The 25,456-nt window shown below is 56.6% G+C and overlaps 1 protein-coding gene and 1 non-coding gene across 6 annotated transcripts in view; both read right to left on the bottom strand.

Annotated features, from left to right (window-relative positions):
* Positions 1-25,456, bottom strand: part of LOC136382110 (contactin-4) — an 813,951-nt gene that overhangs the window by 52,190 nt on the left and 736,305 nt on the right. The window lies entirely within an intron of this gene.
* On the bottom strand, positions 11,110-11,185 carry TRNAV-CAC (transfer RNA valine (anticodon CAC)). The gene has a single exon. It is a non-coding gene; the product is annotated as a tRNA-Val (tRNA).

Here is a 25,456-nt window from a genome sequence, read left to right as displayed (position 1 = left end):
AGCCCCGAAGGAGCGAGCATCGAGGCGAAGTGAGGCATGAACTCTACACACGCGGAGGAGCTCAGCTGGAAGAGGTTCAGAACCCCGGGCGCCCCTTGCGCTCTCAAACCGCACGCTCGTCCCAGCTCCCGTGCTCCCGTGTTGTGACCTCGGACGCCGCTGCTCCCCCTGCTCACTCCCTGCACGCTGAATGCAAACGCCGTCTGTGAATCGACAGGTGCATCTTCCGCACGAGAGCCTGTCTCTCCTCCTTCGGCTGTTAATTCACCAGGATCAGGAAGATGCCGCCTGTACGCCTTCTGTTCGGAAGAGTCCCTCCAACCATCGGTCCGTGCACAGAGCCCTCCGAGGCAATCAGAGCTCACGATGTGACCCGAGGTCTGGACTTGGATGGTAATTACATAGCAACAGTGACTAGGACCAGCAACAGCCCAGTTTTCCTGCTTGTTGGCTGGCTCATCCTGTGGAGGATGATAAAGTCAAAGCTCTAGAGGCCCTGGCCGGTTGGCTCAGTGGTAGAGCGTCAGCCCAGCATATGAAAGTCCTGGGTTCGATTCTTGGTCAGGACACACAGGAGAAGTGACCATCTGCTTCTTCACCCCCATCCATCTCTCTCTGTCTCTCTTTTCCCCTCCTGAAGTCATGGCTCAATTGGTTCAAGCAAATTGGTCCCAGGCACTGAGGATGGCTCCATGGCCTCAGCCTCAGACACGAAAATAGCTCAATTGCTGAGCAACAGAGCTGCAGCCTAGCCGGGCAGAGCATCACCTGGTAGGGGCTTGCTGGGTGGATCCTGGTCAGGGTGCATGTGAGAGTCTGTCTCTCTGCTTCTCCTCCTCTAACTTAAAAAAAAAAAAAAACCCTAGAAAAATTTATGCTTAAAGATGTGTATACATATGCATATTCACCAAGTGCTCTAACCCTCCTAGAATAAAAAAAGAAATTGTTGTATAGAGGACAGGAAATAAACTAAGTGCTTTGATGATCATGACAACCATGAGAGAGAGAGGTAATTATTAAGCACTGTAAATGATTAGGTCCACAGGTCGATGCATACATTGTAACACCTATTATCCGAGTCGTATCACATTCTCACCTCCCCTGTCAGTGGAAACGCTTTCTGACCGAGGGCTTCATTACCTGTGAACACACGTGCCCGTAGGTCCGCAGGATAAGAATCCCATTTTGGCCTTGGCTTACCTACAGCAGCGGGCCAGTCCTCTGCCTGTCACTCACAGGGCCCAGAGAGTCACTCGGTGCCTGTCAGGGGGAACCGTGACGTGCGTGTCAGCCACACCCACGTAGGGAAGGCGTGCCTCTCCTCCTGGCAGTGAACTTCCTGCTGGTGACGGCTGGGATGGCACCTGGGAGTCAGGCTGTGCCTTTTGTCATATATTAATTTTTATAGATAGACAATATATAAAAAAACATGGGATGCATCCAGGACAGGAGCTTGTCACAGTGCTGACCGTTGGCTCACCTCCAATGACACTGGGTGTGACGTGGTGGGATGAGACAAAGAACTATTGTTTGTTTGTTTTTTGTATATTTTCTGAAGTGAGAAGCAGGGAGGCAGTCAGACAGACTCCCGCATGCGTCCGACCGGGATCCACCCGGCATGCCCACCAGGGGGTAATGCTCTGCCCATCTGGGTCATTGCTCTGTTGCATCCAGAGCCATTCTAGCGCCTGAGGCAGAGGCCACAGAGCCATCCTCAGCTCCCGGGCCATCTCTGCTCCAATGGAGCCTTGGCTGCGGGAGGGGAAGAGGGAGATAGAGAAGAAAGAGAGGAGGAAGGGTGGAGAAGCAGATGGGCGCTTCTCCTGTGTGCCCTGGCCGGGAATCACACCCGGGACTCCTGCACGCCAGGCTGATGCTCTACCACTGAACCAACTGGCCAGAGCCAAGAACTATTCTTAATAGCAGTTAAAGGCCACGACAAAGACGGCTGATGAATGACCCCAGTGAACCCGGAGGTGGCCTCTCTAGGAATGGATGCCAGCAGTCCTCAGCTGGTCCTGTTTTGATTTTTTTTTCCAATAAAAATAAAATGGGTGCTGGATAAACTATACTCATCAACTCTGCATAAAACACCCAGCCAAGAAGAATATCCTACACATTAGATGAGAATCAAAATTCACAGTGATTTCCAGCTAGACAACCTCTTTCATTCAGGATCAAATTTAATCATAATCGAGGTAAAAGCTACCGTTAGGAAATTCAGTCACACAGGGGCAGGGGCAGGCTCCAGCTGGAGTCATGAGCACATCAGTGACCATGGGGTGTGTGCAGCTGCCAAGCAGGCTAACGCCCGCCCCCTGGGGGGTTAACAGCAGGTGGCACCCCCCCCCCCGTTAGAGAGGCAAGAGCCCCATCCCGTCCACGAGGAAGAGAACTGAGAGGAGGCGGACGTGGTCTTCGAGCAGGTGAGGGTCCCCAGGCAGGGAGAGCGGGACGGCACGGGGGCACCTGCTGGCCCTGCAGAAGGGAGGGCTTTCTATCTAGGACGCGGTCTTTCCCCTGGGGAAACGGGCTGGCTCGGGAGGTCACGGGCCGCAGTCTCGGCAGGCGTTGGGGCAGAGCTGGGCACCCTCAGAGAGCGGGGCCTGGTTACAGTGAGGGCCAGCCCGGCTGGTGGGAGGAAGCCCGTGAGCCCCGAAGACCAGGTGACCCCTCCGCTCCCCGCGGCTCTCCTGACCGCCCTCCTTCCCACCTGGTCCCTTCCTGTGGAGCTCCTGAGCCTTAACGGTCTGTTCCGTTTCTCCCACGGTAAGCTAGAGCAAGGCTGGGGAGTGTCGTTCACGCATAGCCAGTGCCTCCTCCGTCACCAGGCGCCTGGGGCCAGGGACACAGTTTTCAAGTCCCCGGTGTCCAGCTCTGGTCCTACTCACTAGAGTTGGATAAAGGGGAGTTGCTGACCTGTGAGCAGGTGACAGATGCCGACACGCCCCTGACCTCGGAGCTTCCTGCTGAGCAGGAAGTTGTGCTGCCTCTCCCACGCTTGACCCTGACTCGTGTGACGATGGGACATAACCGGCCACGGTCACTCACTCACGGGGCCACCTCAGGTCCTGCCTCTGGGATCGTTCCTGACTTCTGGGGCCACGTTTAGGATGTACTGTTTCCTTCCTTGCTTTTAAAAAGTAATCTATTTAAGAAATAATTTATTTGGAAGTGATTTCAAACTTGTAGCAACCTTGCCAGAAAGGCACAAAAAGCTCGTCAATTGTTGCTTTACCGCATTTTCTCATTTCCTTCCCTCCCATGAGACGGAGACCTGCAACAATGTAACGTTATCGGTGACATATCATCCTTAGCCATTGTCATGAGTCTGAACAATGTAACATTATCAGTGACATATCATCCTTAGCCATTGCCATTGTCTGTTCCTGAACCTTCTGAGAGCAGGACACGACGGCTTACCGTCCTTAATCACCTTTGATCTGAGAAACCAAGAGGCGGGCACCCGTGTGCGCGCTGGTCGTGGGCGCTCAGCACACGCGCTCACGCACACGCATGTACAAGACGCACATAGCTACACATCTTGGATGACGTCCATATTGGATAAATAAGCACACGGAAGAAAACATATTTGCTTAATCAACTTCCTTTTTTTCTCAGTATAACCCACTCCCCCAACCTCGTCCGCTGTCTCCTCTGCCACCTCCACGGTCAGGACCCCATGCGGGGTGACAGCTGGGGCCCCCTCTGCCTGTCTGCCTGCCAGCGGTGGGCGGCGGGAAGGACCGCGTCCGGTCAGCAGATGGCGCTGCAGCCCCAGCAGAGGGAGGAAGCGGTGGCCCTGCCTCCTGTCCCTGTCTGCCACTGTCTCCTGGCTTTCAGATTCCTGTTTAGGGACTCTGCGTCTCAGGAAACGGGTGATGAGTCTCATCCTCCGAAGCAGGCTGAGTCTGTTTGCTTAGAGATTTGAGGAAAGGTCACCGAAGAGCCCACGGAACCTGAAACAAGAGGGTATTCCTACCTCTGCGCGCAGGATGGGCCCCCTTGCTTTGTCTGCGGCACAAAGGAGGATGTCTACAGCTTTCTGAAACAAACTCAAGCAATCCCCTCTCCCGTGCACTGCCTCCCCCGCCCCCAGCAGTCTGGGACACACCGATTAGCTGGTCTGGGGCTCCTCAACAATCCCAAGCAAACTCATTCCCCAAACCCTTTGGGATGACAGCTAGGGTCAGGCCCCCGGGCCCTGCCGCGGTGGAGGCGCCCCGGTGGACGCGGCGAGGGAGACCTGAGTCCGGCAGCTGGGAGAGACCACTCCTGTGGTTTCGCGTGGATCAGAGCGTGATCTGCACACACACCCCGTCAGCGGGGGTCAGAGGGAGGAGACTGAGGTTAGGGGGGCTCTCAGCTCGGACGCCGTGCCCGCCCATCCTCTGGAGGACAGTCAGACAGCCGGTGGTCAAGGCTGCGACCGGCAGCCCAGGTGGGTGGGGGGATCTCGGAGCCGGGGGTGCAGTCGCGGCCCAGCCTCCTCTCCCCTCCCCTGCCCCCCGACGGGGAGCCCACCTTCCCAGGACCGCGGCTGACCCAGAGAGAGAAGGGAGTCGGCGGGGGTCTGAGAAGCAGAGAGAAGTGTCACTTTGTTTCTTTTCAGAGATGTTTTCAAACGTGCGGCGCGTCTCAGATGAAGCGCAGTGGACAGAAGCGTGTGAAGTGAACGTCCACTCACTGAAAAGCCTTCACCTGCCGTGGGCAGAGGTCGGGGAGGCAGGCGGCAGAGCAAATAGGGCGAGGACAGAGAAACACCAAGGACGAGGGGCACAGGCGGGTTGGGACGCAGAGGCCGCCCGCTGCCCCCAGGACACGCGCCCCGATGGCGGGGCATGGGGGGGGGGAGGTTGAGGCACACGCCCCATGGCGGGGGGGGGAGGTTGAGGCACACGCCCCATGGCGGGGGGGGGGGAGGTTGAGGCACACGCCCCATGTCGGGGTCGGGGGGCGGGAGGTTGAGGCACACGCCCCATGGTGGGGGGGGGAGGTTGAGGCACACGCCCCATGTCGGGGTCGGGGGGGGGGGGAGGTTGAGGCACACGCCCCATGGTGGGGGGGGGAGGTTGAGGCACACGCCCCATGGTGGGGGCGGGGGGGAGGTGGAGGCACACAGCCAGAAAAGAAGTTTCTGAACGTGAGCAGACAGCCTGGTGGGACAGCTCTTCATTCCGTGGTCTTCAGGGTCCCCACACAGAGAGCCCCAGTGGGCAAGCCGCCCCCCGTGTATATAGAGTGATGGCGGAGAAGCCGCGCATGGCCCCTTCCGCCCGCGGTGTGGCGTGCGTCCAGCTCTGGTTGGGTTCTGAGTCCCACACTGTCTGTGGCCTCGCCGCCGCCCGCTGACTATGGCGGTAGTTGGGTTTCCCCACGGTGACCGTGCGAAGCACCGTGGTGCTTGCGATTGTCTAAAAACATCGAGTAACGGCCAACGTTAACAACTGGCCAGACACCTCGGATGGGGACGATGAAGGGAAAAAAGAGAAATCGCTTCCTGGTTAGGTTTGGTCAATAGAAAAAAAAAAAAAAAAAGGAAGAAGAAGAACTGCTTCCTCATTGCAGAAACATGTCACTTACCTGAATGAAGACAAACGACCCCCCTAAGTGTGTGTGTGCGTGCACGCTCATGTGTGTGTGTGTGTGTGTGCACGCTCGTGTGTGTGTGTGTGCACGCTCATGTGTGTGTGTGTGCGTGTGTGCGTGCACGCTCATGTGTGTGTGTGTGTGTGTGTGCACGCTCATGTGTGTGTGTGTGTGCGTGTGTGCGTGCACGCTCATGTGTGTGCATGCAGATGTCTCCTGCTGAGCACATCTTTCCAAACATGTGGGAACTGGACTCACGCCCGAGCTCGTCCACGGGACTCAAGCAGCTCACGACGTGGCAGGGAAGACAGTGAGGTGAGACCCTGGCCAGGTTATCACAAGTAGACACTCGTTACTTGTGTGACTCACGCTGAGGCTCCCCAGTGCCCCCCTCTGGGCTGTGGTGCAAAAGAGTGAACAGTTTCGACCACTGCCGCAGCATAAAGTAGCCCAGCACTCCCAGAGAGACGGAAGAGGACCCAGTGTGTTCCTTTGTCCAGCAGGCGAGACACACAAGCTGCGCGGCCATGGGCCTCTGCCGCTCACCCCGCCGTTAGGAACAGCCTGTCGTCTGTGTCCACCAGCCTCTCCTACTTGGGGGCCGGCCCCGCGGGGACCTGTTCCTGCATTAGGTCGGGCGTCTGACAGGCTCGGGGACATGAGTCCGTCTTGCTGCTGGCCGCTACACCAGGCCCTGCCACTTCACTCGAGGACCGAGAGCGGCATTCACGCAGCAAACACTGTGCCCCTCGTGGGGCACGGCAGCTGGCAGAACACCCCGCCGTGTCTTCCCCGGCGGAGGACAATGCTGGGGGCCCAGAAGGACGCGGGACACTCAAGTCACAGCCAATGAGCCCAGGCCCAGGGCTCGCCTCAGACACGGCAGCTGGGAGTTATTTCTCCTGAAGGAAAAGACCTTCTTGTAGGGGTGCTCCAGTGTTGACACAGGTTTTGCCAAAAACGTCGGCAGGATGACATCTATAAAACAGTCTATCTAGTTTTTTTTTAATTTTTTTTTATTTTTATGAAGTTGGAAACGGGGAGGCAGTCAGACAGACTCCCGCATGCGCCCGACCAGGATTGACCCGGCATGCCCACCAGGGGGTGATGCTCTGCCCATCTGGGGCATTGCTCCATTGTAACCAGAGCCATTCTAGTGCCTGGGGCAGAGGCCAAGGAGCCATCCCCAGCGCCCAGGCCATCTTTGCTCCAATGGAGCCTTGGCTGTGGGAGGGGAAGAGAGAGACAGAGAGGAAGGAGAAGGGGAGGGGTGGAGAAGCAGATGGGCGCTTCTCCTGTGTGTCCTGACCGGGAATCGAACCCGGGACTCTCACACGCCAGGCCGACGCTCTACCACTGAGCCAACCGGCCAGGGCCTGGTCTATCTAGTGTCTCAGAAGCCTAGTTTCCAGGTTTGGCCATAGAGCGCTGATTCGGCACATGTGTAACCATCAAGAAGCCACCTGATCGCTCTGAGCTGTCACGTTCTCATCTATACTTTGGGAGTGATGGTTCTGGGCATCCCGGATGACTATGAAATCCAGACTGGGTGAGTGGATTTTAACAGGCTTCCTACACTGTAAGGTGTTCATGAACCCGAGTGTGAGGTGTGGTTCTTCCTGTTACGACAGGTGCCGGAGACTTGCTTGTGGGGAAGAAAGGGAAAGCAGAGACTTATTTATTTATTTATTTTTTCTGAAGCTGGAAACGGGGAGAGACAGTCAGACAGACTCCCGCATGCGCCCGACCGGGATCCACCCGGCATGCCCACCAGGGGGCGATGCTCTGCCCCTCCTGGGGGGTCGCTCTGTTGCGACCAGAGCCACTCCAGCACCTGGGGCAGAGGCCAAGGAGCCATCCCCAGTGCCCGGGCCATCTTTGCTCCAATGGAGACTCGGCTGCGGGAGGGGAAGAGAGAGACAGAGAGGAAGCAGATGGGCGCTTCTCCTGTATGCCCTGGCCGGGAATCAAACCCGGGAGTTCCACACGCCAGGCCGATGCTCTACCACTGAGCCAACCGGCCAGGGCAGCAGAGACTTATTTTGAGGGTAAGATGGGGGTGACGTTCGAAGGGGAGGAGGTCACTGTAGTGAGTGTCAGCTCCTTAACAAAAAGCCAGTGGAGAAGACAGAGTAACCTCTGGTCCAGGCATGAACGCCCACGCACGGGAGTCGATGCTCGGTGCCAGACGCTCCGAGCCCGTAGCTAAATCCAAAGACACCAAAGACAGGTCACGCACCGACAACATCCTGGCTTCGTGGTTGGAGAGCTGTAAATGAGCTCGTCCCCAATGGGAACAGGGTCACTAGCAAATCACCAGGAGGAAGAGGAGGTGTGGAACTGATGAGAAAGTGGCAAGTTCAAACAGAACTGGCTGGAAAAGGCACAAAAACATGAATAAAAAAATGCAACCCCCGTCGGCCCAGTGTGTGGAAGTCCCGGGTTCGATTCCCGGCCAGGGCACACAGGAGAAGCACCCGTCTGCTTCTCCACCCCTCCCCCTCTCCTTCCTCTCTGTCTCTCTCTTCCCCTCCCGCAGCTGAGGCTTCATTGGAGTAAAGATGGCCCGGGCGCTGAGGATGGCTCTGTGACCTCTGCCTCAGGCTCTAGAATGGCTCTGGTTGCAACAGAACAACTCCCCAGATGTGCAGAGCATCGTCCCTGGTGTATCCTGGTCAGGTGCACGTGGGAGTCTGTCTCTCTGCCACCCTGCTTCTCACGTCGGAAAAATACAAAATAAATAAGTAAATAAATAAATAATGCAGTCTCTACAGGGCTGGGGGATGCACTCCTGCTTTCTAGTGATGACAGTGACCATGCCCTTGGGTGATGGAAGGGGTAACATTTGCTTATGATTTTCATACATCTGTCAAGAGAAGTTTTAATGTGGGTGATTTAAGAAAAATTATTGAGCCTGACCAGACAGTGGTGTAGTGGATACAGCATCGGCCGGTTTGCTCAGGTCCCAGGTTTGAAACCGCAAGGCCTCTGGCTTGAACACAAGGTCACTGGGTTGAGCAAGGGGTTATTCGGTCTGCTGAAGACCCCCTGGTCAAGGCACATATGAGAAAGCAATCAATGAACAACTAAGGTGCTGCAATGAAGAACTGATGCTTCTCATCTCTCTCTCTTCCTGTCTGTCTGTCCCTATCTGTCTCACTGTTACTAAAAAAAAATAAAATAAAATTGTTTAAAATGTTTGCCTTTCTTACTCTAGCCAAGAGTAATAGGTGGCAGTATACTTCATCCAGGTGGCCCAGTAACATGCTTCCGAAACGTTTCCCATTGGTTTTGTGGTTATCTGGCAGGTCGTAGATACACAGTGGAAAAATAAAATAAATAAAATAAAATAAGAGAACAAGCAGATGATCTGTAGCTGCCTGGTGCCCTCGGACTGGAGTTTCCATTTCGGGTTCTTGGTGAGATGGTGGTGACACCCTGGTGGCCACCGTCAGCCTTGTCAGACTCTGGCGCTTTTGTCACTGTTGGGGCTTCCGAACGTTACGCGTTGACCGCGTGCCCGGATCTGTGGCGAACCGCCGCGTTGACGCGCTTCCTGAACCCAAGCGCAGTGAGGGCAGGGGGCAGGTCTGGCCCGCTCAGCACGTACCCCTTAGAGACAGGTGGTTGCCTGCACGGCAGGTGCTCAATAAACACTGCAGAAGGAGTGAGTCAACAGGGAAAGGTCACCACTCCCTGATCCACTCACCTTCTAGCCGACAGGGAACCTGAGGCTCCCTCCAGGAGGTGACTGCACTGCCCCCGGCCACAGACCTCGACCTCGTTAGAGGGAGAAAGCAGGGACGCGCCCCCACGGCGGGCTGATTGGAAAGCCCTCGAAGTGACGGGTGGCCGTCCCAATGCCACCGCGGCTCGCGGCTCACGCTAATTCACTCTGGAAGAGGCGTCTGGGTGGCTGCCAACCTGCAGGTGCAAATGAGCTTTGCCTGGTTCTCACTCTGTGCTGATGGAATGTGACACGATGTTGGGGACCAACCGGCGGAACTGCCGGAGTCAGGGCCAGCAAAGGGGGCAGGGAACCCGGGAGCCCAGCAGGAGGAGGAGGCGAGGCAGGAGTCAGGGCCCGCAAAGGGGGCAGGGAACCCGGGAGCCCAGCACGAGGAGGAGGCGAGGCAGGAGTCAGGGCCCGCAAAGGGGGCAGGGAACCCGGGAGCCCAGCACGAGGAGGAGGAGGCAGGAGTCAGGGCCCGCAAAGGGGGCAGGGAACCCGGGAGCCCAGCACGAGGAGGAGGCGAGGGCAGGAGTCCGCGGGAGACAGGGAACCCGGAGAAGCCGCCCTGGGGAGCCACAGGGCGTCACGGGGCCTTGCTGTCCAGCACTCCCGAAGGGTAGACACGTCTTGGTTTGTTTTATAGAACCCTTCCTGTAACTGCAGGCTCAGCTCACGAGGAGGCCACGGTACACGAGTTTCAAGCATTTCTAAGCTTGGAAAATACTCATTTCAGTGGATTGTCTACTGGAAAACCGGACCCTTTGAAGGACCAGTCGGCGTTATTGAGGGACAGACAATGTGGAAAGTGGAGCCCACCTTCCCGGGTTTTAATTCTAATTCTCCCGCCGACGGACCGTGTTGATGCGAGGGAGGCTGCTGTCTCTCTCCGTGCCTCAGTGTCCCCGGATCTGTGGGGGTAACATCTACCCCGGACGCCGAGGACTCAAGGAGTGAATGAGTATAAACAGGTTAGAGGCGGTCTTGTCACAGAAGGTCAGCTGTCACGGAGAGCCCAGCAGAAGCAGTGATACCGCCCCGTTTCTTGAGGAGAAAAGACCCCAAATCTGCAAATGGCCCACTATGCTCTCCCTGTCCATCCCCGCTGACACTTTGGGACAGAAATCCCAAGTGAAAAAGGAGCCCCTCTCAGGTGTGAAGATAAATTCCGAGGTGGACACGCCGGGCGGAGTCTGGTAGCGGGAAGGGGCTCGTTCCGGGTGGAGGGAGCTGCTCGTGGAGACCAGACGCGGAGAAGACACGGCCCGGGCGGTCAGAGACACCTGGACGCTGACAGTCGCTCTGCCGCTTCCTGCTGACCGATTCTGGGCAGGTCGCTTGACTTATAAGTCAGTTCACCTGTTTCTGAGCTTGTAACAGTCTGATGGCTGCAGGTGACATGACTAGAATGTCTACATATTAGCCACCATCGTCATCACCATCCTTGTCACCATCGTCATCACCATCCCTGTCACCATCATCGTCATCACCGTGGCGGTAGTCTTTTTTTTTTTTAATTTTTTTTTTTTGTATTTTTCTGAAGTGAGAAGCAGGGAGGCAGAGAGACAGACTCCCACATGCGCCTGACCAGCATCCACCCGGCATACCCACCAGGGGGTGATGCTCTGTCCATCTGGGGCGTTGTTCTGTTGCAACCAGAGGCCATGGAGCCGTCCTCAGCTCCCGGGCCATCTTTGCTCCAGTGGAGCCTTGGCTGCGGGAGGGGAAGAGAGAGACAGAGAGGAAGGAGAGGGGGAGGGGTGGAGAAGCAGATGGGTGCTTCTCCTGTGTGCCCTGGCCGGGAATCGAACCCGGGACTTCCACACGTGGAGCCGACGCTCTACCACTGAGCCAACCGGCCAGGGCCCGTGGGAGTTGTCTTTGACAGAGCTCATCTGTGCCTGGGCCCGTGTGTTGTAACTGCAGGGACTTTCGAAGACCAACAGCTTCCCCCAAACATGCTGGGGGGGGGGGGGAGCAAATGAGCAGTATTTGGTTCAAAAAGAAAAAAAAAGAATGTGAGTGTAAGTTTCCAAAGAAATATTGTAGGCCTCTCAGTCATGACAAAATCTGCCTCTATTTCATCAGGAAGCTGAAGAGGAAATGAAGTTGACAGCCCCTGAAAATGAGAACAGATGCTCACTGTGCCACCCGCCCGTGGAGGAAGCCCAGGGAAGTGATCATCGCACAGAGACGCCGCCTCGCCTGAACGGGGCACGGACCCCCGGAGCGACGGGCCCGGGCGCCGCTGCCACGCTCATTGGCCAGGGGATGGGGGGCAGGGCACCACGTTTGCAGCCGACCCCCAGAAGGACATCAAATCGAGAGATTACATGCTGGTCGTATCCACACCCTGGACCTCCATTAACTCCGTGGACATCATCAGGTACTGTGAAAAATGCTGAAGACAGGACCAGATGACCCTGTGCCGGGGAGATTAATAACCGGTGAATAACGAAACCAGCGCCTCCACAACTTGCTATGCTGATGTCTACAGCTCTCTTCATGGGTTATTTCCGTCGCTTATGGGGCATGGCCCAAAATACACTTTTTTTTTTTTTCTTTGACGGACATGAAGGAATAGATCAAAGCTTCAGCTGAGTGATGTCTTTGATTTTACAACATGAAATCTTTTTTTTTAAAAAACCTTTCATCTTCCCCCTCCTGCCTTCTATTTTATATATAATTCTCCGGAGGCCACGATCGCCCAGGGACGAAGAGTCGCTTTTGGGACCTTCAATGTGCCGATCCCCACAGGTGCTCTGAGACGGCTCCTCTCAGAGGGTCCGCACGGAGGGGAGGCGGGCACCGGCCTGCCGAGGGGCACTCCCCTCTGAGGCAGAACTGACCAGGAGTGACGAGGTCTCGGTTCCACGCGGAGGCGTCGCGACACGAGGCTCCACACGGGCGTGGCACCCGCGTTGTGTTAGCGGCCGGGGGGTCGTGCGCACTCAACCCGTTTCTTCGACGAGCTCGGTCGGAATGATCGTGGCTAGACAGACAGACAACCGCAGAACGGTGGCTAAGGGGGGACCCGAAATCATCAGACACGTCACCTGGGTCTCGGTGCCACAGGCCCCCCCCCCCATCTTATTTGGCTACTTGGCTGGCCGAAAGCGATGTACACGTGAGAGTGATTTGATAAGAATTGAAGAACAAAAAAGCAACAAGAAGAATCGTGACGATTACGCCTGGGATGCCATGCTAGCTTCCGTCCACACACGACCTCATTTCCTCTTCGTAAGCACTCGATTAGGATTCTGGAACTCTCTACACCTCTTTACACTGGAGTACAGGGATTTTATTTTTTTACATACATATATATATATGGCTACAAGCCTGTAAGGATAGAGGGAATGGTTATGAGCCATAACCATGAAAACAGGGGATGTCGGGAAACAACCAGACAGTGAGCAGATCAGAAGCCCCCAGTCTTAAGCTAGCAATGGGGACTTACAAGAAGCAGCCTGACGTGTTGTTCAGAATACCCACCAAAGATTCAGGGATTGGTGGCATTGGGTGCCACTGAGAGTCAAGGTGATGGGGCGTGGGGATGAATGCTTTTAGCATCAATGAAGTCCCCAGACTTCTTCTTCCACATGGCCAGGTGACTGGCCTTCCTCACCCCAGACGTGTGCTGGGATTTTAGTCTCCATTCAGGTGACAGAGGAGGGCGTCTGGACCAGAGGACACAGGGTTCAGCTGCCGGTGGCCGGGCTTGTGTGAATGTCTCCGTGGCGAATGCTGAGATTCCAGCTCCCATCTTTCCCAGTACGGGTCCCAGGACACGGACAGCAAGATGTTTGTCCTCTGAGAAGAAGAGGGACTCCCCTTTCACTGGGCACTGTGATCAACCCAACAGGAAAAACCAGAGAATACTGACATGGTGGGGGCGGGGGGCTCCCCAAGGAAACGGCTCCGTCCCGTGGACCTCGTAGTCAATGACCGTCACCCACAGCCTCACGGCCTTTTAGAGCCTCCGTCTTCAATATGAGCCAGAAAACTGAGGATCCCTGGGCCTCTGAGGAAGGCTTCTAACATAAAAGCTCCAGGTCTGAAGCATTTACAGAGAATCCATCATTAATACTTTCAGAGACACAAGACCCAAGGGGTTCAGACACGTACGAAGAAACAAGGCTCTAAGTAAGGAATCCTCAGAGACAGTTCCGAGAAATCTGAGCCGTGACAAGTGCGAGGTTCAGGTTAAGCTGCTGAAGGCTGACCTCCCGGGGTGGGGGGGGCTGGTTCCCAGAAAAGGAGGCGTCTCTCGGCACGGCCCCCATGGAAACTCGCCAGGGTCAGCGTGTAAGGCACCAACGGCACTCGGCTCTAACACCGGCCCCCCGGCCCCCGATCCCGCTGGGGAAAGGGACAGGATCTCGCCGATGTGAATACTTGAGGGGGCTTCTCTGCCACCAGGTCCATACTGGCCACCGCAGGCTGGCCTCCAGTTTCCCGAGAAAGACGCCGTTCTTCCATCCGCGTCCAGCTGGAAACACTAAAGCCCAAGGGTCGGCCTCTTCTGGTGTCCGCCGAGAGTCCGCTTACCAGATCTGTGGAGGTGACCCTAGAGCAGGGGTCCCCAAACTTTTTACACAGGGGGCCAGTTCACTGTCCCTCAGACCATTGGAGGGCTGGACTATAAAAAAAACTAGGAACAAATCCCTATGCACACTGCATATATCTTATTTTAAAGTAAGAAAACAAAATGGGAACAAATACAATATTTAAAATAAAGAACAAGTAAATTTAAATCAACAAACTGACCAGTATTTCAATGGGAACTATGCTCCTCTCACTGACCACCAATGAAAGAGGTGCCCCTTCCAGAAGTGCGGCAGGGGCTGGATAAATGGCCTCAGGGGGCCGCATGTGGCCTGCGGGCCATAGTTTGGGGACCCCTGATCTAGAGTGCCAGGGACCGCGGGACACCTGCCTCCCTCCTACGGCTCACGTCTCCACGAACCCCTTCCTGGGGAGGTGACCCTGGAGTGCCAGGGACCACGGGACACCTGCCTCCCTCCTACGGCTCACATCTCCACGAACCCCTTCCTGGGGAGGTGACCCTGGAGTGCCAGGGACCACGGGGCACCTGCCTCCCTCCTACGGCTCACGTCTCCACGAACCCCTTCCTGGGGAGGTGACCCTGGAGTGCCAGGGACCACGGGCACCTGCCTCCCTCCTACGGCTCACGTCTCCACGAACCCCTTCCTGGGGAGGTGACCCTGGAGTGCCAGGGACCACGGGGCACCTGCCTCCCTCCTACGGCTCACGTCTCCACGAACCCCTTCCTGGGGAGGTGACCCTGGAGTGCCAGGGACCACGGGGCACCTGCCTCCCTCCTACGGCTCATGTCTCCACGAACCCCTTCCTGGGGAGGCGGCTTCAGCGGGCAGCCCAGCCAGCTGCCCTTGTTCAATGGGCAATGGCAGAGAGGAAAGGGAGTCGGAAGGGGACCCTGGGGAAAGTGTGCGGAGGACAGGGCAGAGACACCAAGGGCGGACACTCGGGAAGGAGGGAAGAGGAGCAATGAATGACAGGACCACTCCAGGAAAAGAGAACAGGTCAAGGACAGGAGAGAAATAGGTTCTCCACAAAATCCTCCCCCAACTCCCCAGGACAGAAGGATGTATATGTGTCCAAATTAAGTATGCCCACCGAGCACCAATCGGAACGAGGAATAGTCGGTTCCACCCCAAATCACCATACGGTGACATCTCAGAACAAAGGGAGGTGGACAGATCAGCCCGTGAGGGTCTAGACGGGGACAGGGAGGGACAGAACCCCAACAGGTCACACCCAGAGGAACAGAAATCAGAATTCCTTCAGACTTCTCAACAGCCACGTTGGCATTTGGAAGACAACAGATCAGGCCTTCAAAATTCAGAAGCAAAATTGTTTCTAGCCTAGAATTCCACTCCCGGCCAAACGATCACCATGTGAACGCCCGAGAAACAGAACGTGAAGACAAACAAGGTGGTTTTCGGGAAAACACTGTAGGATCAGCTTCAGAAAAATGGAAGAAATACACAACATGCAGGAAACAGGTTATCCAAGATAGAAAGGAGACTTTAGGGGTTCCCAGGGTGGGAAGGGACTTTAGGGGCTCCCAGGGTGGCGAAGAGAATTTAGGGGTTCCCAGGGTGGGAAGGAGACTTTAGGGGTTCCCAGGGTGGGAAGGGACTTTAGGGGTTCCCAGGGTGGGGAAGGGACTTCAGGGGCTCCCAGGGTGGGGAAGGGACTTCAGGGGCTCCCAGGGTAGGGAGAGACTTTAGGGGTTCCCAGGGTGGGAAGGGACTTAGGGGTTCCCAGGGTGGGAAGGGACTTAGGGGTTCCCAGGGTGGGAAGGAGACTTTAGGGGCTCCCAGGGTGGGAAGAGACTTTAGGGGCTCCCAGGGTGGGAAGAGACTTTAGGGGCTCCCAGGGTGGGAAGGAGACTTTAGGGGTTCCCAGGGTGGGAAGGGACTTTAAGGGTTTCCAAGATAGGAAGAGACTTTAGGGGCTCCCAGGGTGGGAAGAGACTTAGGGGTTCCCAGGGTGGGAAGGGACTTTAGGGGCTCCCAGGGTGGGAAGAGACTTAGGGGTTCCCAGGGTGGGAAGAGACTTTAGGGGTTCCCAGGGTGGGGAAGAGACTTTAGGGGCTCCCAGGGTGGGGAAGAGACTTTAGGGGTTCCCAGGGTGGGAAGAGACTTAGGGGTTCCCAGGGTGGGAAGAGACTTTAGGGGTTCCCAGGGTGGGGAAGAGACTTTAGGGGCTCCCAGGGTGGGAAGGGACTTAGGGATTCCCAGGGTGGGAAGAGACTTTAGGGGCTCCCAGGGTGGGAAGAGACTTTAGGGGTTCCCAGGGTGGGGAAGAGACTTTAGGGGTTCCCAGGGTGGAAAGGGACTTTAGGGGTTCCCAGGGTGGGGAAGAGACTTTAGGGGTTCCCAGGGTGGGGAAGAGGCTTTAGGGGTTCCCAGGGTGGGGACTTTAGGGGCTCCCAGGGTGGAAAGGAGACTTTAGGGGTTCCCAGGTTGGGGAAGAGACTTTAGGGGTTCCCAGGGTGGGGACTTTAGGGGTTCCCAGGGTGGGAAGGGACTTTAGGGGCTCCCAGGGTGGGAAGAGACTTTAGGGGTTCCCAGGGTGGGGAAGAGAATTTAGGGGTTCCCAGGGTGGGAAGGGACTTTAGGGGTTCCCAGGGTGGGGAAGGGACTTCAGGGGCTCCCAGGGTGGGGAAGGGACTTCAGGGGCTCCCAGGGTGGGGAGAGACTTTAGGGGTTCCCAGGGTGGGAAGGGACTTAGGGGTTCCCAGGGTGGGAAGGGACTTAGGGGTTCCCAGGGTGGGAAGGAGACTTTAGGGGCTCCCAGGGTGGGAAGAGACTTTAGGGGCTCCCACGGTGGGAAGAGACTTTAGGGGCTCCCAGGGTGGGAAGGAGACTTTAGGGGTTCCCAGGGTGGGAAGGGACTTTAAGGGTTTCTAAGATAGGAAGAGACTTTAGGGGCTCCCAGGGTGGGAAGAGACTTAGGGGTTCCCAGGGTGGGAAGGGACTTTAGGGGCTCCCAGGGTGGGAAGAGACTTAGGGGTTCCCAGGGTGGGAAGAGACTTTAGGGGTTCCCAGGGTGGGGAAGAGACTTTAGGGGCTCCCAGGGTGGGGAAGAGACTTTAGGGGTTCCCAGGGTGGGAAGAGACTTAGGGGTTCCCAGGGTGGGAAGAGACTTTAGGGGTTCCCAGGGTGGGGAAGAGACTTTAGGGGCTCCCAGGGTGGGAAGGGACTTAGGGATTCCCAGGGTGGGAAGAGACTTTAGGGGCTCCCAGGGTGGGAAGAGACTTTAGGGGTTCCCAGGGTGGGGAAGAGACTTTAGGGGTTCCCAGGGTGGAAAGAGACTTTAGGGGTTCCCAGGGTGGGGAAGAGACTTTAGGGGTTCCCAGGGTGGGGAAGAGGCTTTAGGGGTTCCCAGGGTGGGGACTTTAGGGGCTCCCAGGGTGGAAAGGAGACTTTAGGGGTTCCCAGGTTGGGGAAGAGACTTTAGGGGTTCCCAGGGTGGGGACTTTAGGGGTTCCCAGGGTGGGAAGGGACTTTAGGGGCTCCCAGGGTGGGAAGAGACTTTAGGGGTTCCCAGGGTGGGGAAGAGGCTTTAGGGGTTCCCAGGGTGGGAAGGGACTTTAGGGGTTCCCAGGGTGGGGAAGGGACTTCAGGGGCTCCCAGGGTGGGGAAGGGACTTCAGGGGCTCCCAGGGTGGGGAGAGACTTTAGGGGTTCCCAGGGTGGGAAGGGACTTAGGGGTTCCCAGGGTGGGAAGGGACTTAGGGGTTCCCAGGGTGGGAAGGAGACTTTAGGGGCTCCCAGGGTGGGAAGAGACTTTAGGGGCTCCCAGGGTGGGAAGGGACTTAGGGGTTCCCAGGGTGGGAAGGGACTTAGGGGTTCCCAGGGTGGGAAGGAGACTTTAGGGGCTCCCAGGGTGGGAAGAGACTTTAGGGGCTCCCAGGGTGGGAAGGGACTTAGGGGTTCCCAGGGTGGGAAGGGACTTAGGGGTTCCCAGGGTGGGAAGGAGACTTTAGGGGCTCCCAGGGTGGGAAGAGACTTTAGGGGCTCCCAGGGTGGGAAGAGACTTAGGGGTTCCCAGGGTGGGAAGGGACTTTAGGGGCTCCCAGGGTGGGAAGAGACTTAGGGGTTCCCAGGGTGGGAAGAGACTTTAGGGGTTCCCAGGGTGGGGAAGAGACTTTAGGGGCTCCCAGGGTGGGGAAGAGACTTTAGGGGTTCCCAGGGTGGGAAGAGACTTAGGGGTTCCCAGGGTGGGAAGAGACTTTAGGGGTTCCCAGGGTGGGGAAGAGACTTTAGGGGCTCCCAGGGTGGGAAGGGACTTAGGGATTCCCAGGGTGGGAAGAGACTTTAGGGGCTCCCAGGGTGGGAAGAGACTTTAGGGGTTCCCAGGGTGGGGAAGAGACTTTAGGGGTTCCCAGGGTGGAAAGGGACTTTAGGGGTTCCCAGGGTGGGGAAGAGACTTTAGGGGTTCCCAGGGTGGGGAAGAGGCTTTAGGGGTTCCCAGGGTGGGGACTTTAGGGGCTCCCAGGGTGGGGACTTTAGGGGTTTCCAGGGTGGGAAGGGACTTTAGGGGCTCCCAGGGTGGGAAGAGACTTTAGGGGTTCCCAGGGTGGGGAAGAGGCTTTAGGGGTTCCCAGGGTGGAAAGGAGACTTTAGGGGTTCCCAGGGTGGGAAGAGACTTAGGGGTTCCCAGGGTGGGAAGAGACTTTAGGGGCTCCCAGGGTGGGAAGAGACTTTAGGGGCTCCCAGGGTGGGAAGGAGACTTTAGGGGCTCCCAGGGTGGGAAGAGACTTTAGGGGCTCCCAGGGTGGGAAGAGACTTTAGGGGCTCCCAGGGTGGGAAGGAGACTTTAGGGGTTCCCAGGGTGGGAAGGGACTTTAAGGGTTTCCAAGATAGGAAGAGACTTTAGGGGCTCCCAGGGTGGGAAGAGACTTAGGGGTTCCCAGGGTGGGAAGGGACTTTAGGGGCTCCCAGGGTGGGAAGAGACTTAGAGGTTCCCAGGGTGGGAAGAGACTTTAGGGGTTCCCAGGGTGGGGAAGAGACTTTAGGGGCTCCCAGGGTGGGGAAGAGACTTTAGGGGTTCCCAGGGTGGGGAAGAGACTTTAGGGGCTCCCAGGGTGGGGAAGAGACTTTAGGGGTTCCCAGGGTGGGGAAGAGACTTTAGGGGCTCCCAGGGTGGGGAAGAGGCTTTAGGGGTTCCCAGGGTGGGGAAGAGACTTTAGGGGCTCCCAGGGTGGGAAGAGACTTAGGGGTTTCCAGGGTGGAAAGGAGACTTTAGGGGTTCCCAGGGTGGAAAGGAGACTTTAGGGATTCCCAGGGTGGGAAGAGACTTTAGGGGCTCCCAGGGTGGGAAGGGACTTTAGGGGTTCCCAGGGTGGGGAAGAGACTTTAGGGGCTCCCAGGGTGGGAAGAGACTTAGGGGTTTCCAGGGTGGGAAGAGACTTTAGGGGTTCCCAGGGTGGGGAAGAGACTTTAGGGGTTCCCAGGGTGGGGAAGAGACTTTAGGGGCTCCCAGGGTGGGGAAGAGACTTTAGGGGCTCCCAGGGTGGGGAAGAGATTTTAGGGGCTCCTAGGGTGGGGAAGAGACTTTAGGGGTTCCCATGGTGGGGAAGAAACATCCTGCAGGTACTTTATAGGATGTGTCGAATCATATACATCTTATTACTTTGTGAACTGGCCAAAAGCTTGGGGTTCGAAGGACCGAGGTGCGTGCAGAAGCTGAGCTAACAAACGGAATGTAGCAAGGTACAAACCGCGTGGGGGAAGAAGGAGAGACGGCAGGCGCGGTTTGGGCCGGCACTCACTTGGGCGTGGCACTGAGTGGTCAGGACAGCGTCATCACGGATTACTTCTCTAAGCAGAGTTACGGTCTGTTTCCACTAGGGGGTGGGCAGTCAGAACCCCTTCTGTGGCATAGGGGCATGAGACAGAGAGCCAAGAGCTCATTTCCTGTCCTGGTGGGGTAGCTCAGTTAGTTGAAGCATCATCCTGATGAGCCAAGGTTAGGGGTTAGATCCCCAGTCAGGGCACTTATAAGACTCAGTCAATGAATGCATAAATACACGAACAACAAATCAATGCTCTTTTCTTTCTCTCTCTCTCTCTCTCTCTCTCTCTCTCAAATCAACCAAAAAACAAAATATTGTCATCGGGACATGGTTATCTCTACTTTGAAGACGAGGAAACTGAGGCTGAGGAAGGGTCACAGGATCGGTCAGTAGCGGGGGGGGGGGGGAGCAGACATGACCCTGGACGGCTGGGTGATGTTGTCACGACCACGGAGCTGGCTGCTTCCAGGAGGGAACGGCCCTGATGTTTAGCAGAACGTCCCCGAGTCTTGGGTGCTGGGCCCTGTGCTCTGTCTGCACAACGCCTCCTCACGACAGACTCCTAACATCTCAGAGAAATGAGTATTGTCCTCATTCTCCGAGAACCCCGGCCCGAGAGGAGCCGGGCGCTGAGGATCTGAAGGGAGGTTGCACAGCCCTCGCTAAGGAGCCCACCGTTGCGTGTTCGAATCAACCCCGTCTTACTGCATGAGTGGGGGGGGTGTGGCCAACCTTTACAGGAGACCCCTAAAGTCTCAGTGCAGAAACCCGCTCCTTTGGCTTGCCGCTACCGAGTCTCAAAAATCTCAACTCTTGATTAGTTTGTTTCGGGTGGAGGACCCGTGCCCGGTAACGAGTGGGCGGGCAGGTCTCTCGTCTGCCGCCCGACCTTCCTTAGGAGAACGGCAGCCCCCTGCTAGACTCCCTGCGTCTCTGACGGAGACCCGGGCAGGAGACGTCAGCATCGCCCCCAAGCTGACAGTGAACAAGGGCCCCGGCGCAGACGGAAGACCGTCCTCCCCGACAACGAGCAGCTCCGCTGTCCTGGGAGCAGCCGTCCCCTGAACGGATGAGACATGCATGTTCTCCATGGCTGAACCAGGAGTGATGGTGAACTCACATCCCACTTCATCTGTTTCCTCAGAGAATCCGGGGGGGGGGGCACCCCAGACCGATCACCCACCCCAGCGTCCCGACGGTATGGCCAGGAGCGGCCACGTGTCCTTGCTTGCCTGGACGGTCCTGGCTCCGCTCTGCTGTCCCAGCCTGTCCACTGCGCCCCATTCGTTCCGGCGGGGACAACAAGCCACAGGGCAGACGGGACACCTCCTCACCGCTCCACGCCCGTGCACCGGCTCTGACCTGTTTCCCCGCCCGCCCCTCTGTCCCCTTGTCCCGTGCCCACGTCTGTGCTGCCCGGCCCCTGCCGCGTCACGGGCGTGGACGGGGTGGTCTCGTACCCCCTCAGTCGTCTCTCTTCCTGGCAGGAAAAGACCAGCCACCATGCCACCGACCTAATGTATGTACTGATCCACCCAGTTTCCCAAACTCAGGCAACGTTGCTTCCTTGGTGCTTTACATGAAAACCAGGTTATTTGACAAACGACAGCCTCCTGTTGGTCAGCTGTCATAGGTAACAATGGGCCGGGCCGGGGCGGAGGGGGCTCTGGGTTAAAGGGAGCTGATATCCGTCTTTCCAAGCGCACAGAATAATTCGCTGGCGTTATAGGGATGCCCGCCGCACAGGGGAAGGTTAGTCAGTTCCACGGGAACGCATACCTGTCCCTTGACAAAGTGCAAGTCACTCGGAGAGCCGGCTGCCCACACCACCGTCCCTCGGGACCCGGGAGCTGGGGCAGGCGGTGCTGGCTTGCTGACGACCCGGGGCAACAAGACGCCGCACTGGTCTGAACAGCTCTGCCTGTCGAGAGCACTGATTTGTGGGTTTTATAATCCATGCGCAAGGGCAAACAACATAAATACAAGAACGAGAGAGGAAGCAATGATTTACTCTTTTGGAGAAGAGAGTCGCTAACCTCTCAGGCCTCGGCGCCGCGGCAGAAAGCACAGCAGGGGTGTTAGTACCGTTAAGATGCCGCCGTGGTCAGAGGCAAGGGGGAGCCCTCTGAGACGCGGGCTTGGTCACCGGTGGGGGTGAGGGGGGCTGGCAGGGGGAGGGGCGGAAGCACCAGTGACCCCCGACTCCACTGAAAGGGAACTACTACCTGCCCAGGAGCCGTGAGTGCGCTGCGGAGAGAACCCTAACGCTGACACCAGGGAGGACTTCCCGCTTTGTGGAGGAAAAGGAAACGGCCAAGGGGGACTGGGTCACAGGTCACAGAGCTGCCCAGGCCCACAGGGCAGAGGCGGGGGGGGGGGAATGAAACCATCTGTCAGACAGCAAAGCCTGGGTCCCTTCCACGGTGCCCCCTGGAGGACCCTGACTTCTCCCTGGTCTGCTACGTATGAATGTGCGCAGTGTCTGTTTAAGAACAAGCAATCGCCGAGTTTCTCTGGGAGACAGCATGGTGCAGTAGGGGGAGGCACAGGCAGTCGGGTCTCAGCTTGGGTGCGAAACCTCCCCTTTCCCATTTCCTCTGCAAATAGAAGGGGCTAGGAGACAGGAGCCCATCGCTTCCAAGGATCTCACGGGGACCTTCCAGCAGGGCCAGTTTTTGAGTCGACTGTGAGACTCAGAGGATTCTGATATGCTGCATAGGAGGCCTAGATAAGTGTCCATCCATCCACCTGTCCACCCATCTATCCATCCATTTACCCATACATCCATCCATCCATCCACCAATCCACCCATCCACCCACCAATCCATCCATCCATTCATTTATCCATCATCCATCCACCCACCCACTCACCTATCCATCCATCCACCCATATGTCTGTCCATCCATCCATCCATCTATCCGTCTGTCCATCCATCCATCCATCCATCCATCCATCTATCCGTCCATCCATCCATCCATCCATCCACCCACCCATCCACCCACCCATCCACCCATCCACACACCAATCCATCCATCCATTCATCTATCATCCATCATCCATCCACCCATCCATCCACCTATCCACGCATTCATTCATTCATCCATTCATTCACATAAACACTCATTCAATACGTACAGAGCACCTGACATGTGCGAGGCATGTGCTCCAGGCTGTGGGGACAGACCACCTGCCCTGACCCTCTCAAGGCGTGCATTCGAGTCAGGGTGACAGAGATGGAGGCACAAGTAAGCAAAAACAGAAATACCTTTAGATTATGTGCTTGTCACGGAAGAAATGAATAAAGTACCATGAGAAAGAAGAACAGGGGGAAACTTCTTTTGAGAAGATGGCCAGAGGAGACTTCTGAAGGACAAAAGAGGACTCAGTCCCAACATGAAGTTAGATGAGGGTTTTGCAATGGAGACAAAAGTTATCCAAGTGTCTCGTACTATCCTAGCAACAATGCAAGTCTGATAACGTGAACTACGAAGACGAGCATCCGTGGGCACGTGTGAGCACACACACACACACACACACCCCTTACTTAAGGAGGTGTGTACATGATCACAGCCCGGTGGCAAAAACACACAAACACCCACAACAATAGAAGACAGAGGTGAAAAACGTGTCTCGTTTTCCAGACGGGGGAAGGGAAGAGCAGAGAGCTCAGGAATTCTGGAGCTCAGCCTGGCTGAGACGCTCCCTGGGCTGACCTTAGGGTCCCCCCAGCCAGCCAGCCAGCCAGCGGGGGAGCAGGGAGAGGCGCGGCCCGCGGAGGCAGGACTGGGAGCCATGAAGCTGGGGACCCCAAGGCCCTCCAAGCTCTAAGGACATCTCACTCCCCAATATCACAGTGGGTGCCTCCCCCATTGCTTCCTTTCCTGTTTCTCCTTCCTTCCTTCCTTTCTTGGTGCACACCACAGATCATTACTTCTCTCTCCCCCTTTAAAGTAAGATACAATGCGCATAACGTAAAACTCACCCTTTAAAAGTCGGTAATTCGTCGTGTGGGAGGGTGTTACTGTGACTATCTGTGCAGCCACCCGCACCGCTCCCTAAATCCCACAGCAGCCCGGCCCTCACAGAAGCCCTGCACCTGTCAGCAGTGGGTCCCCTCTCCCTCCTCCGCCCCAGCCCCTGGCACGGGCTCACCCACGTTCTGTTTCTATGAACTTGTTCTAGACTCTCAGCATGTAAGCAGAACCACCTGATATGTGGCCTTTTGTGCCTGGTTTCTTTCATTTAGAGTTGTGTTTGCAAGGTCCATCCATGTGTCGGTATTTTTATTATTGTTATTATAATTACTATAATTGTCTCTAGATAGATCACAGTTGGTTTACCCGTTCGTCAGCGGATGGGCACGAGGCTGGCTTCCCTCTGGGCCACTGTCAGCGTCCACGTTTTCCTGGCTCCCTGGTCCATCTTCACGGGGCCCAGGTTTGCAGTCAGTGAGTAAAACGACAGTGGAAACCGCCCTCACCAGCCCACAGGAGGGCACCGCCGTGCCATCGCCGTGCCAGCGTCCTCCCGGGCTTCCTCCGGCTGCGTGCCCGCCGAGGTGGCTGGCCCATATTGGGCTGCTGTCGTGGGTGAACACCAACATGCCCTCACACACGGGAGTCCCGTTCCATGTGGTGACCAGACCCCACTGCGAGGGGGGCGTGGAGACCTGGGCCGGCTGTGCCCGGCGTCCTTTCAGACCCTCGCCTCCTGACCTCTCGTGGACGGACTGGCTGGTGAAACCGCCCGCACCACTTAAACGGCCATTCTCCTCTTTCTTCAGGGACCGTGACCTGAATTCACAGACAGCGAATGGTCACATGACGCGGACCTCTTGCACGTGAATGATTTGACCGCGTTTTCTTTGGGATCCTGAGAGTGCCCGTGAACAAATTTTTTGGTTGTTGTTGAGTGGAAAAAAAAAAGTAAATTAGAGGGTTTTTTGTGCTCTGATTCTCCTGGAATCACAGAAGTCCACGACCAGGAGGGGCTGGTGCTCTCTGTTCAAGGCTAGTCATTCTACCGGTGAGAAGGCGGGAGTCTGGAGCCCTGTGACCTCCTCCGTGTCCCGCGAGTGGCAGGGACAGAGCGGGGCCCAGGGCCCAGGTGGGTCGGGTCTCAGTTTCCTGTCCTTTCCACTGGGCTGCCATCCTCCCCATAGTCACACAACTTAGAAAAAGGATGTTATATAGAGTCTCAAGCTTTCTACTAGTCACAATCTGCTGTTTTATTATTTTGCTCTCTCTCTCTCTCTCTCTCTCTCTCTCTCTTTCTCTCTCTCTGACTCTCTCTTGTGCTAAAGCTGAACCATAATCTCACCCAGGCTGGCGGGGAGTCCATCACACGAAGATACGCTCACCGGGGAAAGAGCCACTTGTCTGTATCGTGTGGCTTCTCCTTTATACACAGAGCTCTTCCCAAGCAGACGAACAGCTGTGTCTGGGAGACGGCAGCCCGGCTTCCCAGAGCCGAAGCTGAGCACGCGTTTCGTCATCTGAACACGTTAGTCAAGTCAACTGGAAATATCTGTTCCAGTGAGAACATCCGTCGATGGGCATTCCATGACCACTGCTGGGCGCCATTAATCCACACGCGCGCCAGGGCTGAGGGCCTTGACAGGCGTCCCTCCGCCAGTGACCGAAGGAGACAGAGTCTTATTAAAGACGGGACTAATTTGTTTCCTGGTGAGAGGTGACAACCTCCCTCCGTCGGCCGCCGATTTTTCAAAGATAATGACTTGTGTTTTCTTGTCTGGTGAACCACTGGCTGCCTTCGAGAGGACCACG

The sequence above is a fragment of the Saccopteryx leptura genome, chromosome 10 (assembly GCF_036850995.1).
Source record: "Saccopteryx leptura isolate mSacLep1 chromosome 10, mSacLep1_pri_phased_curated, whole genome shotgun sequence".
NCBI classification, from domain to species: domain Eukaryota; kingdom Metazoa; phylum Chordata; class Mammalia; order Chiroptera; family Emballonuridae; genus Saccopteryx; species Saccopteryx leptura.
The sequence above is the reverse complement of the archived record's forward strand: the minus strand, read 5'-3'. Positions and strand labels throughout refer to the sequence as shown.